At 38.2% G+C, this 15,351-nt stretch overlaps 1 protein-coding gene across 3 annotated transcripts in view; it reads right to left on the bottom strand.

The window, feature by feature from the left end:
* RALA (RAS like proto-oncogene A) overlaps positions 1–15,351 on the bottom strand; it is a 108,903-nt gene that overhangs the window by 25,443 nt on the left and 68,109 nt on the right. The window contains exon 2 of one of the 3 annotated variants that reach the window (XM_023738309.1): positions 9,941–10,060. The exons of 1 other annotated variant lie outside the window; for it this stretch is intronic. The gene's annotated coding sequence lies outside the window, so the exon portion shown is untranslated. Of the gene's footprint in view, positions 1–9,940; positions 12,204–15,351 lie in introns of those variants that run through there. One more of the 3 variants, XM_023738308.1, reaches the window with a different exon arrangement.

Below are 15,351 nucleotides of genomic sequence, written 5' to 3'. Positions count from 1 at the left end.
GATTCTCTGTTTGGCTTAGTTTTTCGGATCTTTGTTGTGGAGGGACGGCGTGGTGCTTCTGCCTAGACCGCCATCTTGCCGGAGTCCCCTCCTTCATAACCCTTATCTCAATTTGAAATTGCCTGTGTGGGTACTTATTTTTTAAATAATATTTTATTGTGTTTTTGGTGAATGTTTACAGAGCAAGTTAAGTTCCTGTCTGACAATTTCCACACACATTGATCAATGACATTAGTCACATCTTCCACACTGTCAACATTCTCTTTGTGTTCTGGTTGTTCCATTTCCAGTATTCTAGTTTCCCCGCCTCCTTAAAGGTAATTGTTGACCTTCTGGACTCCTACAGGTGTGTTTTTTAGTAGAGCACCGATCTAATGGGTAATATCCTCTATTTTGTGCGTCACTCTGCTTTTCTGCTAAAAGGTGATCTCGGGATAGTTCTGGTTCAACGTTTAAAGAACATCTCAGGGCGACAGTCTCAGGGAGTCCTCTGGCCTCAGGTGGTCCAGTCAGTCTGGACTGTTGGAAGAATTTGAATTTTGATTTGCATTCTTCTCCCATTCTAACTGGGATCATCTATTATGCTGGTCAGATCAGTCAGTCAGTGGTGGTAGCTGGGCACCATCTAGTTCTTCTGGTCTCAGGGTAGCTGAGGTCGTGGCTAGTGTAAGTTATAAGCCTTGTAGACTTGTTTCTTCTCTGTGATTTTGGTTACCTTCTTACTCTTGCTTCTGATAAGTAGAGACCAATAGTTGTATATTTGATGGCCTCTTGCAAGATTTTAAGATCCCAGATGTGCTACTCACTTCACTACGATGCATAACATGACCTTTGTGAGCTACATTATGCCAACTGACTGACTTGTCCCATGAGACTATGGTCCTAAGCTTTCAAACCTAGAAAACCAATATCAAAAGGTATTTGATTATGTCTAAGGAGTATCTGTAGTTGTGTCTTCAATGAATATATGTGCCTGCCCACACATAGTTGTATACATACATACAAATACTTCTACCTGTTCTCACACAGAAATACATCTGTACCTACCCATATACGTATATGCCTATACCCATCCAGGTGTGATCCTAGAATTTTTTGTTCTTTTTTGGAGTTGTTGCCTTCTTATAAATGTCAAATTCTTTGGTATAGGCATCCTTTTCTCATGAGTACTTCTCAGTGGCATCATTTACTCTGGTCATGCTGCATGCTTGTTTTCATATGGGTCTTCTACTTAGTATACCAGAAGCAACTTGAGTGCATGGTCACGTATATTGGTTTACCTTATGCTTAATGTAACTAACACATGGCCTGGCAAAATAAGCCACTTAATACATACGTGTTGAATAAATGAATAAACAAATGTTTGCAGTCTGACTTAACCTTGGAGAATACTTTGGACTCTACTAATGTGAAGCAGCTATTGCTACGGGAGACTCAATCACAAGGACAGGCAAGGACAGTTGGCTGTGGGTCTACGTCTCACATACTGGCTGCACAGGGCACCCAAGGGATGGACAGTGCTTCAGTCCCTATCCAGAAATCACATGCCCATATGCTCATTTGCCCAATATAGAAAACTCTTCAGAAAAAAACAAAAATCCATAAACATACTATCCAATAACAATATTAATATGTTAACATAAGTCCTTTGAGATTGATTTTTATCTATATTTAGCAAAACTAAGATCACTATATATGTATATCACTATATACATACAATTTTTGATCCCATTTTTGCTTATTATTTTACCACAAACATTTTAGCAGAAGCTGCTTGAACTATGAAGGGCATGGCAAAGAATCCACTTACAGGTTACAAGTTCAATTCAACTCAACAAACAAGAATTGATCCCCTCTCTTTTACTTAGGTCCTGACAACATGATTCTTAGATGCTGAATGACTATCCCTGCTCAAAAACAGTGAAAGTTAATAATATACTTCAGATAACTGACCAAAAATCTGAAAGACACCAAGTCTAAGCAAGCTTATGGAGCATGCTGTTGAAGGTATTCCTAAATAAATCAGCAATGACTTCTTTTCACTGTTATGATCCTTACTTGCTGGCAGGAGTAATCATTTTATGGCTACTTAACCACTGTTTTATTTTTAAAACAGTAAGTACCACATGAGCTCAGGGTGTTACCATATCAATTAATACTCTCAGACTTGTGTGTGTTTTCAAAGCAAAACATTTAGCAGTTACACCAACTGGGTTAAAACATTTTTTCTTCCAGAACAATTTAAAATACAGTCTATGACACAGAAATAAAAAAGGCAGAGAGATTCCCAAAGACATTTTCCTAAAGTGCAAACATTCTCTAATAACTATTAGCTGCACATTCCGTAATTCCAAGAGGCTATCCAGGAAAAGAAGTTCCTACCAAAGAGAAAATCCTCTTCCCTCACTTCAAAACTTGGAATTTCATAACTTAGCTCCCAACCCCTCATCTGGATGTTGTACTGAATGGTAAACAAACCAAAGTTAAACAAACCAAAGTTCCTATCTACCCGGAGTTTAAGACAAACACATAAATAATAAACAAGAACCATTAATGCAAATGCAATGCATAAGGGGGCAACAGGATAAAAAGTTGGGGAGAGGCGGTACTTTAACCAGGATGGTCAAGCATGAAATCTTCTCAAGAGATGACGTCTGATCTGAGACTGAATGATATAAAGGAACCAGCCAGTTCTGTGGAAAGAGCATTAAGACGCAGGGAATAACAAATACAAAGACCGTAAGATGAGAGGAGGTTTGGCATGTTCTAGGGACCAAAAGAAGACAGAGTGGACGAAGTCTAGTGAGGGACAGAAAGTAACAGTAATAGATTTAGAGATAGGCAGAGGCCAAAATATAAAGGGTCTTCAGGGCCTGTCATGGATTATGTCCCCCAGAAAATGTGTGTATCAATTTGGCTGGGCCATGATTCCCAGTATTGTGTGGTTGTCCTCCACTTTATGATTGTAATTTTATGTTAAAGAAGATTAGGGAGGGATTGTAACACCCTTACTAAGGTCACATCCCTGATCCAATGTAAAGGGAGTTTTCCTTGGGTGTGGCCTGTACCACCTTTTGTCTTACAAGAGATAAAAGAAAGGGAAGCAAGCAGAGAGTTAGGGACCTCATATCATCAAGAAGGCAGTGCTGGGAGCAGAGCATATCCTTTGGACCCGAGGTTCCTGCGCTGAGATGCTCCCAGACCAAGGGAAGACTGATGAGAAGGCCAACAGACAGAGAAAGCCTTCCCCTGGAGCTGATGCCCTGCATTTGGACTTGTAGCCTACTAGACTCTGAGAAAATAAATTTCTCTTTGTTATAGCAGCACTTAATGACTAAGACAGGGCCATAGAAAGATATATGGACTTTATTACAATTGCAATGGATGCTCTGGAGAGTTTTTAAGCAGTATAGTGACAGTTTCATTCATTTTTTAGAAAAGATTACCCTGGCTGGTGTGTGGAGAATGGACAGTAGAGGTGCAAGAGTTAAAAGTCCAGGAGGCTATTCCAGTAGTTCATTCAAGAGAGGACAGAGGCAGCAGCAGAGACGGTAGTGATGTTAGTTTCACCACTACAACCAGTACTGTTATAACCACTAATACCATCTATACTGAGGACAACAACAACATACATTTCCTGAGCACTGACTAAGTACTTGGCACTGTTCTGAGCACTTTACACACACTAACTTGGTTGAGCATCATATTTCATATATGAACAATACTGTGATGTATGTACTATTTTAACTTCATTTAATGATACAGAAATTGACTTACTCAAGCTACACAGTGGCTGAACCAGGATCAAACTAAGGCAGCTTGACTCTCTTAGGCACCATGCTATATAGGATACATTTTGGAGGAACAGATGACAGGACTTGTTGACTGACTGAATGAGGGAAAATAAGTTTGGTCCAAATATTTGAATGTGTGGTAGTACCATTACCCAAGACGGAGAAAGACGCAGGCAGGAACAGGTTTGGGAAAGACATTCTAAGCTCCACTTGCATGTTAGACATCCAATTGTATACTAAGCATCCAATTGGAGTTGTTGAATAAGGAAACTGGATATTCTAGTCTGGAGGTCAAGGTTGAAGGTAGAGATAGAGACAAAAATTTGAATGTCGGTTTACAGATGGTATTTTAAGTCACAAAACTGAATGAGCTCACTTAGGGACAAGATAGAGACGGATAAGAGAAGGCAGATAAGAGAAAGGTGGCAAAGGATGGAACCCTGTGACAACTCAACAGTCTAGTTCAGGAGGAGGAGTGGCCACTTAGGAGGAAATCCAGTGACTGGACAGTAATAGAAGCTACTTAATGGTGCCAAATCCTGCTGAGAGATGAGACAAGATAAGAACAGAGAAGTTAACTACTGGATTTGACAAGATGGAGGTGGCTGGTGACCTTGCATCAATGAGGTAGGAACCAAAGTCTGCATGGGGTGGATTGAGGAGAAAACACAAAGTATAGAAAGGGAGTATTACTCTAAAGATAAGTGGAGAAATGGGGTCATAGATGGAAGGTACTGTTGGAGGCAAGATTTTTCTGTTTGTTGGCTTTTTAAATACTGTTAAGGGATATTTGTATGGTAATGATCCAAAAGAGGCAGAAATCAGCGATACAGAAGAGAGGATGACTCTAGGAACAAAGTCCTTGAATGGACAGAAAGTTGAAACCCAGAGCACAACAAGAGCAGGGACATCATTTCCTTTGGACTAGAAGGCAAGGCAAAGCAAAGAACAAAAGGTACGGTGCAGGTTGCAGATGGATTTGGCCATTTCTTTATTTAACTGAATCTAGTTTTCTTCAATGAAATATCATCACACAACTAATTTAGTGGATGAATTAGAATACAAAAATAGCCTGTCTAGATAGATCAGACAAAAATAGATCCAAATATATATTGTAATTTAGTGTGTAATAAAGGTGGCAATTAAAATCTGTAGGGGAAGGGATGAAAAGTAATTCAATAAATGATTGTTAGGACAACTGGTGAGCCATGTAGAAAAAAATAAAGTTGGATCCATTCTCTTCACACCAACATAAATTCTAAATGAATCAAAGATTCAAATGGTAAAATGAAATCCAAAAGCACCAGGAAAAAAACCCATGAGAGATTGCTTTTTTATAATCTTAGAGTGGGGAAGATCTAGAGTATTACATAAAACTCAAGTCATAAAATAAAAGTTTGATATATTTTACTACTCAGAAAGATAACTACATGGCAAAAACTTCAAAAAGCAAAGAAAAAAGATAAAGATAAAACTGAGGAAAATATCTGCAACATATTTCACAGATGAGAGATAATTTTCCTATATAAAAAGTCACTATAAATAAGATCAACAAGTATAAAAAAACAGGCAATAAATATGAATAGTCAGAGAAAAATAAATACGAATGGCTTTAAATATGCTCAACTTCATTGATAAGAGAATACAAATAAAACTATATTGGGACACCACTGTTTCAACTATCATACTGATAACACTATGTTGGCAAGGGTCAGTAAATTATGGACACTTTGTCCTGTTAGTCTGTGAAAAGAATGGTTCTGATGTTTTGGGAGGGTTGTAAAGAAAACCAAACCAAACCAAGGAGAATATACAACAGAGAATATATGTAGCCCACAAAGTTAAAATACTTATTATCTGGTCCTTTACAGAAAAAGTTTGCTGATACCTGGTGTAGAGAAACAGGCACTCTGATACATTGTTGGTGGAAGTATAAATCAGTTCAATCTCAAAGGATGGCATTTTAGAAAAATTGCAAATGCATATATCTTTGATCCAGATATCTGTTTCTGGGACTTTATCCTAAAGATGTTGTTGTTAGGTGCTGTCGAGTAGGTTCCGACTCATAGCAACCCTATGTACAACAGAACAAAACACTGCCCGGTCCTGTGCCATCCTCACAATCGTTATGCTTGAGCCCACTGATGTAGCACTGTTGTCAGTCCATCTCCTTGAGGGTCTTTCTCTTTTTCATAGACCCTCTACTTTACCAAACATGATGCCCTTCTCCAGGGACTGATCCCTCCTCATAACAGGTCCAAAGAATGTGAGATGTAGTCTCGCCATACTTGCTTCTAAGGAGCATTCTGGCTGTACTTCTTCCAAGACAGACCGGTTAGTTCTTTTGGCAGTCCATGGTATATTCAATATTCTTCTCCAATACCACAATTTGAAAGCGTCAATTCTTCTTCAGTCTTCCTTACTCACTGTCCAGCATTTGTGTGCATATGAGGCAACTGAAAATACCATGGCTTGGGTCAGGCGCATCTTAGTCCTCAAGGTGACATCTTTGCTTTTCAACACTTTAAAGAGGTCTTTTGCAGCGGATATGCCCAATGCAATATGTCTTTTGATTTCTTGACTGCTGCTTCCATGGGTGTTGACTATGGATCCAAGTAAGATGAAATCCTTGACAACTTCAATCTTTTCTCCATTTATCATGATGCTGCTTACTGGTCCAGTCGTGAGGATTTTTGTTTTCTTTATCTTACAGTATAATCCATATTAAAGGCTGTGGTCTTTGATCTTCATCAGTAAGTGCTTCAAGTCCTCTTCACTTTCAGCAAGCAAAGTTGTGTCATCTGCATAACGCAGGTTGTTAATGAGTCTTCCTCCAATCCTGATGCCCTGTTCTTCATATAGTCCAGCTTCTCAGATTATTTGCTCAGCATACAGACTGAATAGGTATGGTGAAAGGATACAACCCTGACGCACACCTTTCCTGACTTTAAACCATGTAGCATCCCCTTGTTTTGTTTAAACAGCTGCCTCTTGACCTATGTACAGGTTCCTTATGAGCATAATTACGTGTTCTGGAATTCCCATTCTTTGCAACGTTACCCATAATTTGTTATGATCTACAGAGTCGAATGCCTTTGCATAGTCAATAAAACACAGGTAAACATCTTTCTGGTATTCTGTTTTAAGCCAGGATCCATCAGACAACAGCAATGATATCCCTGGTTCCAGGTTCTCTTCTAAATCCACTTTGAATTTCTGGCAGTTCCCTGTTGATACACTGTTGCAGTCGCTTTTGAACAATCTTCAGCAAAATTTTACTTGTGTGTGATATTAATGATATTGTTCGCTAACTTTCACGTACGGTTAGATCAACTTTCTGGGGAATAGGCATAAATATGAATCTCTTCCAGCGGGTTGGCCAGCTAGCTGTCTTCCAAATTTCTTGGCATAGACAAGTGAGCACTGCCAGCGCTGCATCCGTCTGTTGAAACATCTCCATTGATATTCCATCAATTCCTGGAGCCTTGTTTTTCACCAATGCCTTCAGTGCAGCTTGGACTTCTTCCTTCAGTACCATTGGTTCCTGATCATATGCTACCTCCTGAAATGGTTGATCGTCGACCAATTCTTTTTGGTACAGTGACTCAGTATGTTCCTTCCATCTGCTTTTGATGCTTCCTGTGTTGTTTAATATTTTCCCCATAGAATCCTTCAGTATTACAACTCAAGTCTTGAAATTTTTCTCCAGTTCTTTCAGCTTGAGAATGCCAAGCATGTTCTTCCTTTTTGGTTTTCTATCTCCAGGTCTTTGCACATGTCATTATAATATTTCACTCTTGTCTTCTTGAGCTGCCCTTTGAAATCTTCCATTCAGTTCTTCTACTTCATCATTTCTTCCTTTTGCTTTAGCTACTCGATGTTCAAGAGCAAGTTTCAGTCTCTTCTGAAATCCATTTTGGTCTTTTCTTTCCTTCCTGTCTTTTCAATGACCTCTTGCTTTCTTTATGTATGATGTCCTTGATGTCATTCCACAACTCGTCTGGTCTTCTGTCATTAGTATTTGACGTGTCAAAACTATTTTTGAGATGGTCTCTAAAATTCAGGTGGGAGACACTCAAGGTTGTACTTTGGCTCTTGTGGACTTGTTCTAATTTTCTTCACTTTCAACCTGAACTTGCATATGAGCAACTGATGGTCTGTTCCAAAGTCGACCCCTGGCCTTATTCTGACTGATGACATTGAGCTTTTCCATTGTCTTTTTCCACAGATGTAGTCGATCTGATTGCTGTGTATTCCATCTGAGGTCCAGCTGTATAGTTGCCATTTACGTTGTTGAAAAAAGGTGTCTGCGATGAGGAAGTCTTTGGTCTTGCAAAATTCTATCATGCGATCTCCAGCGTCCTTTCTAGCACGTCTGTCATTTTGCCATACTGTGGGGGCTTGCGTGCTGCTGTGACACTGGAAGCTATGCCACTGCTATTCAAATACTAGCAGGGTCACCCAGGGTGGATAGGTTTAGTCATCCAGACTAAGACAGACAAGGAAGAAGGACCCAGTGTTCTACTTCTGAGAAGAATGAGCCAGTGAAAACTTTATGAATAGCAGCAGAACATTGTCTGATATAGTGCCGGAAGATAAGCCCCTCAGGTTGGAAGGCACTCAAAATACAACTGGGGAAGAGCTGACCTCAAAGTAGGGTCGACCTTAATAATGTGGATGGAGTTAAGCTTTCAGGACCTTCATTTGCTGATGTGGCATGACTCGAAGTAAGAAGAAATAGCTGCAAACATCCACTAATAATCGGAATGTGGAATGTACAAAGTATGAATCTAGGAAAATTGGAAATCGTCAACAATGCAATGGAACGCATAAAGATAGGTATCCTAGGCATTAGTGAGCTGAAACGGACTGGTATTGGCCATTTTGAATCTGACAATCATATGGCCTATTGTACCGGGAATGACAACTTGAAGAAGAACGCATTGCATTTATCGTCAAAAAGAACATTTCAAGATCTATCCTGAAATACAACGCTGTCAGTGACAGACAGGATAATATCCATACGCTTACAAGGAAGACCAGTTAACATGACTCTTATTCAAATTTGCGCACCAACCACTTAAGGTCAACGATGAAGAAATTGAAGATTTTTACCAACTTCTGCAGTCTGAAATTGATCAAACATGCAATCAGGATGCATTGATAATTACTGGTGATTGGAATGTGAAAGATCCTAAAGGTAGACATTCATAAAAATTTGGTATTCAGTTATTCATTTCAGCATTGCTTAAAACTGTAAAAGTTTGGAAATAACCAATTGATGTGACCTTGCAAAACAAGTTATGATAAATGGAATAATACATAACCATAAAAAAATAAGGAATCTCTTTATATAGTGGTATACCAGAGCTCAAACATATTGTTAAGTGACAAAAACAACATACAGAACTGTGTACGTTGTATGCAGTGAACTGCATAAAAAGATAAGAAAAAAAGATTATTTAGGAATTTGGTTATTTATATATCTAGAAGGATATTAAAAAAAAAAAAAAAAAAAAGTAGCACTGTGCCTGTGAAGATGAAAACCAAGTTACTGGTGGATAGAGGTCAAGGGCAACTTTTCACTGTATATCATTTCGTGGATTTTGATCTCATTATTATGTAAACATAGAACTTGTTTAAAAAAATAAAATTAAAATTAGTCATAAAATAAATCAATAATACAGGTCTGTTTATTTCTTATACTTACCTGGCAAAGGTGCAATTTACTACCTTCTTGGCACCTCATACACACTAAGAATTGGAGGACTGAACTTGAATTTTAATTAAAATATGATTTATTCATGTGCATGTATTTGTGTTTTCCCCCTTCAAAGAATGATAGGGATCTTTCAAAATTTCAAATTGTTTGGCTTATTTGGTTCCTCAATTATTTTCTACCTTTTACTGTTCAACTTTTTAAAAGAAATGTCTTGAATAACATTAGAGAGCCTATTTGCTTATGGGTAGGCTTCAACTTTTTAACTTTACTGTTTTTCTTTGCGTCATCCATTAACTAGAAGCCTACACCAGCTCGTAACAGTCATTTTAATTATGAGCCACCTGATTTATTTCCTTCCTTCTTAACCTCCTCTTCTCCCCTTTCTCCACCACCCCTTTCATCAACAAATATACTGAGTACCTACCTCATTACATAAAGCACTGTTCTAGGTGCTGGGGATACGGAGTTGAATTCCACAGTCCTAGGTCCCTGCCTTCATATTTTTAGTTAACGTGCACCACAGTGTATTATTTCACTGATGCTGCTGTAACAGATAAGCACAACACAAATTTATTTTCTTACATTTCTGGAGGCCAGAAGTCCAAAAGGAGTCTTAAGGAGCTAAAATCAAGGTGCTAACAGGGTTGGTTCCTTCTGGCGGTTTCAGAAGAAAACCTTGCCTCCTCCACTTCCAGAGATCAATGCAGTCCTTGGATCCCAGCCACACCACGAACAACCTCTGCTTCCTGGTCATATTGCCTTCTCCTCTACTGTAGTCAAATTGTCTTTTCACTTTCTCTCTCATAAGGAAATTTGTGATTATATTTAGGGCTCACCAGATAATCCAGGATAATCTCCCTATCTCAAAATCCTTAATTTAACCATATCTGCAAAGTCCTTTTTTCCATATAAAGTAACATTAGCAGATTCTGTGGATTAGGATGTGGACATCTTGTGGGGCCATTAACCAATCTACCACATACAGGAAGTGGATCAGGGAGCTTCGAGCCTCAAATCTCCAATCCATACTCTAAACTTTATTTTCTCTAATACTTAATAAGGAATACTCTACCAAGTAAGGCATCAAACAACCTCCTCACAAAAAAACAAAAATCCAATGATCTATGCATTTACCTATTCTAAATATTTAATATAACAGGATCATACAATATTTGTCCTTTTGTGTCTGACTTATTTCACTCAGCATAATGTTTTCAAGGTTCATCCATGTTGTAGCATGTATCAGAACATCCTTTCTCTTTAAGGCTGAATAATATTTTGAGTACAAATCTTTGTGAATATACATGTTTTCATTTCTCCTGGATAAATACCTAGAAGTGGGATTGCTAGGTTGTATGTTAAGTGTGTGTTGAAATGTTTGCCAAAGTGACTGTATCTTTCTGCATTCCCATTAACAATGCATGAGATTTCCAGTTGCTCAACATCCTGGTCACAGTCTTTAAATTTCTGGCATTCTAGTGGATGCGTGGTGGTATTTTATTGTGTTCCTAATTTGCATTTTTCTAATGACAAATGATGTTGAGCATCTTTTCATGTGGTTATTTGTCATCCATATGTTTGGTATTCAAATCTTTTGCTCTGTTATTTTTTTTAAAGTTGGGTTGGCTTTTTAGTGTTTTGGAATCAAATACTTTATCAGGTAAGTGTTTAGAAAATATTTTCTCCCAGTCTTTGGCTTCTGTTTTCATTTTCTTAATATGTTTTTTGAAGAGGAGAAGTTTTTTATTTTGATTGAAGCCCAATTTATCAAAATTTTTTTATGTTTTGCATTTTTGGTGTCCCAAGAAATCTTTGGCAAATTTTAAGTGACAAACAAGCTATTGTATTTTGAAAATTCATACGTAAAACCTTATTATTTAGTCATTAGTTATTAAAAAGAAAAGCTGGAAGGAAGTCCCGGCTAAACATAACATTAGTAGTAACTGACACCTTAAACTCTTGCAAGTTCTTCCATTTTAAAGTATGAAATCAAGTACTATACACAAAATCAAAAACCAAACCCACTGCCATCGAATCGATTCCAACTCATAGCGACACTATACAGGACAGAGTAGAACTGCCCCATAGGGTTTCCAAGGAGTGGCTGGTGGGATTCGAACTGCTGACCTTTTGGTTAGTAGCCAAGCTTTTAACACAGTGCCACGAGGGCGCACATTCAAAATGCCAAAGTCCCTGAGGCACTGTTCTATTTTTGAAATACAACAACTTAATATTTTCTAATTACCTAAACCCCACTGAATAAGATAATACAAAATTATAACAAAGACTGAGAGTATAATAGTTGAAAACGGTTTAAAGATGGCTTAACATTTTGCCTAGTCTACACAATAAAACTTATTTACATGACTTGCCAGACATGTTGTCAGACATAAAAGCACAGATTCTTAAAATCAGGAAAGCTCTAATTAAATTACTTTCTCTCCCTGGATCTCAGCTTGTTTGTAAAACTAGGGTTAACATTAATGAAATAGCATATGCAACATACCAAACACAATGTCCAAAACACAGTAAGTATTCAATAAAGGGTAAATACTGTTTAAACAATAAATTTAAACACTGATACATCTTTTTAGAAGATTCTAACTTTTTCTGCAACATATACTCAGCCCTCACTCACTGCAAAATTATTACCAGCAGCACAAAGGTAAGGCCCTAACCACAGTTAAAACAAACACACATCTTTTTCTTTCTTTTTTATTGTGGTTTAAGTGAAAGTTTACAGTTCAAGTTAGTTTCTCATACAAAAATTTATACACACATTGCCCCGGAGGCAGAATACAAAAGATTAATACACAAAACTCTTCAAGAAATTAGGAACAAAGTTAAGCAAAACGCAGAACATGCAATAGAGGAAATTAAAAAGATTAGAGACGAATGTAATGACAAATTAACAGGCTGCAAGAATCCACAGAGAGACAGCAATCAGAAATCCAGAAGATTAACAATAAAATTTCAGAATTAGACAATGCAATAGAAAGTCATAGGAGCAGAATTGAGGCAATGGAAGTCAGAATTAGTGAGACTGAAGATAAAAGCACTTGACACCAACTTATTTGAGGAACACTCAGATAAAAGGATTTTTAAAAAATGAAGAAACCCTAAGAATATGTGGGACTCTATCAACAGGAATAACCTACGAGTGATTGGAATACCAGAACAGGGTGGGGGGGGGACAACAGAAAATACAGAGAAAATTGTTGAAGATTTATTGACAGAAAACTTCCTTGATACCGTGAAAGATGACAGGTTATCTATCCAAGACGCTCATCAAATCCCACATAAGGCAGACCCCAAAAGAAAGTCACCAAGACACATTATAATCAAACTTGCCAAAACCAAAGATAAAGAGAGAATTTTAAAAGCAGCTAGGGATAAACAAAATGTCATCTACAAAGGAGAGTCAATTAGAATAAGCTCGGACTACTCAGCAGAAACCATGCAGGCAAGAAGGCAATGGGATGACATATGTAAAGGCTTGAAGGAAAAAAACTGCCAGCCAAGAATTATATATCCAGCAAAACTCTCTCTCAAATATGATGGTGAAATTAGGGCATTTCCAGATAAACAGTTTAGGCAATTTGCAAAAACCAAACCAAAATTACAAGAAATACTAAACGGGAGTCCTCAGGTTAGAAAATCAGTAACATCAGATAACAAAACACCCCAAGAATAGAACACAGGACAGAGCAATCAGATATCAACCAAGATAGGGAAGTCACAAAAGTAAATCAAAGCTAAAACACTGAAAATAGGGAAACAGATGTCAATAAGTAAAAGATGACAACATCAAAAATTTATACACACATTGTTATGTGACCCTAGTTGCTCTCTATATACTGTGACAGCACACTCCTCCTTTCCACCCCTGATTTCCCACGTCCATTCAACCAGCTCCTGACCCTCTCTGCCTTCTCATCTCGCCTCCGGACAGGAGCTGCCCATTTAGTCTCATGTATCTACTTGAGCTAACAAGCACGTACTTCATGAGTATCATTTTATATCTTATATTCCAGTCTAATCTTTGTCTGAAGAGTTGGCATTGGGAATGGTTTTAATTTTGGGCTAACAGACAGTCCAGGGGCCACGTCTTCTGGGGTCTGTCCAATCTTAGTCAGACCATTAAGTCTGGTCTCTTTACTAGAAATTGAGTTCTGCACCCCACTTTTCTCCTACTCCATCAGGGACTCTCGGTTGTGTTCCCTGTCAGGGTGGACATTGGTGGTAGGCGGGCACCATCTAGTTCTTCTGGTCTCAGGCTGACGGACTCTCTGGTTTATGTGGCCCTTTCTGTCTCTTGGGCTAATATTTTCCTTGTGTCTTTGGTGTTCTTCACTTTCCTTTGCTCCAGGTGGGTCGTGACAAATTGATGCATCTCAGATGGCCGCTCGTTAGCTTTTAAGACCCCAGATGCCACTCACCAAATAAGATGCATAACATTTTCTAAATAAACTTTGTTATACTAGCTGACCTAGATGTCCCCTGAAACCATGGTCCCTAGACCCCCGCCCTTGCTACTCTGTCCCTCAAAGTGTTTGGTTGTATTCAGGAAACTTCTCAGCTTTTGGTTTAGTCCAGTTGTGCTGACTTCCCCTGTAGTGTGTGTTGTCCTTCCCTTCACCTAAGATAATTCTTGTCTACTATCTAGTGAAAACCCCTCCCCCTCCCACCCCACCCTCCTAGCCATCAAAGAATGTTTTCTTCTGTGTTTACACCTTTTCCTGAGTTCTTATAATAGTGGTTTTATACAATATTTGTCCTTTTGCGACTGACTAAATTCACTTAGCATGATGCTTTCTAGATTCCTCCACATTGTTTCACAGATTCATCGTTGTTCTTTATCATTGTGTAGTATTCCATTGTGTGAATATACCATAATTTGTTATCCATTTATCTGGTGATGGGCACCTAGGTTGTTTCCATGTTTTTGCTATTGTGAACAGTGCTGCAATGAACATGGGTGTGCCTATATCTGTTCATATGATGGCTCTTATTTCTTTAGGATATATTCCAAGCAGTGGGATTGCTGGATCATATGGTATTTCTGTTGCTAGTTTTTTAAGGAAGTGCCAAATTTATTTCCAAAGTGGTTGTACCATTTTACATTCCCACCAACAGTGTATAAGCATTCCAGTCTCTCCACAACCTATCCAGCATTTATTATTTTGTGTTTTTTGGCTTAATGCTAGCCTTGGTGGGGTGAGATGATATCTCATTGTAGTTTTGATCTGCATTTCTCTAATGGCTAATGATCATGAGCATTTCTTCATGTGTCTGTTAGCTGCCTGAATATCTTCTTTGGCGAAGTGACTGTTCATATCCTTTGCCCAGTTTTTAATTGGTTTATTTGTCTTTTTTGTTGTTGAGGTTTTGCAGTATCTCATAGATTTCAGAGATTAGACGCTGATCGGATTTGTCATAACCCAAAATTTTTTCTCAGTCTGTAAGTTGTCTTTTTACTCTTTTAGTGAAGTCTTTTGATGAGCACAAGTGTTTGATTTTTAGGAGCTCCCAGTTATCTAGCTTCTCTTCTGGTGTTTGTGCATTGTTACTTATGGTTTGTATTCTGTTTATGCCATGTATTAAGGCTCCTAGTGTTGTCCCTATTTTTTCTTCCATGATCTTTACTGTTTAAGATTTTACATTTAGGTCTCTGACCCATTTTCAGTTAATTTTTGTGCATCTTGTGAGGTATGGGTCTTGATCAGTTTTCTGCAGATGGACATCCAGTTATGCCAGCGACATTTGTTAAAGACAGTGTGTTTTCCCCAATTAATGGACTCTGGGCCTTTGTCAAATATCAGCTGCTCATAGGTG

This window comes from Trichechus manatus, unplaced genomic scaffold, assembly GCF_000243295.1.
Source record: "Trichechus manatus latirostris isolate Lorelei unplaced genomic scaffold, TriManLat1.0 scaffold00114, whole genome shotgun sequence".
NCBI lineage: Eukaryota > Metazoa > Chordata > Mammalia > Sirenia > Trichechidae > Trichechus > Trichechus manatus.
The sequence above is the reverse complement of the archived record's forward strand: the minus strand, read 5'-3'. Positions and strand labels throughout refer to the sequence as shown.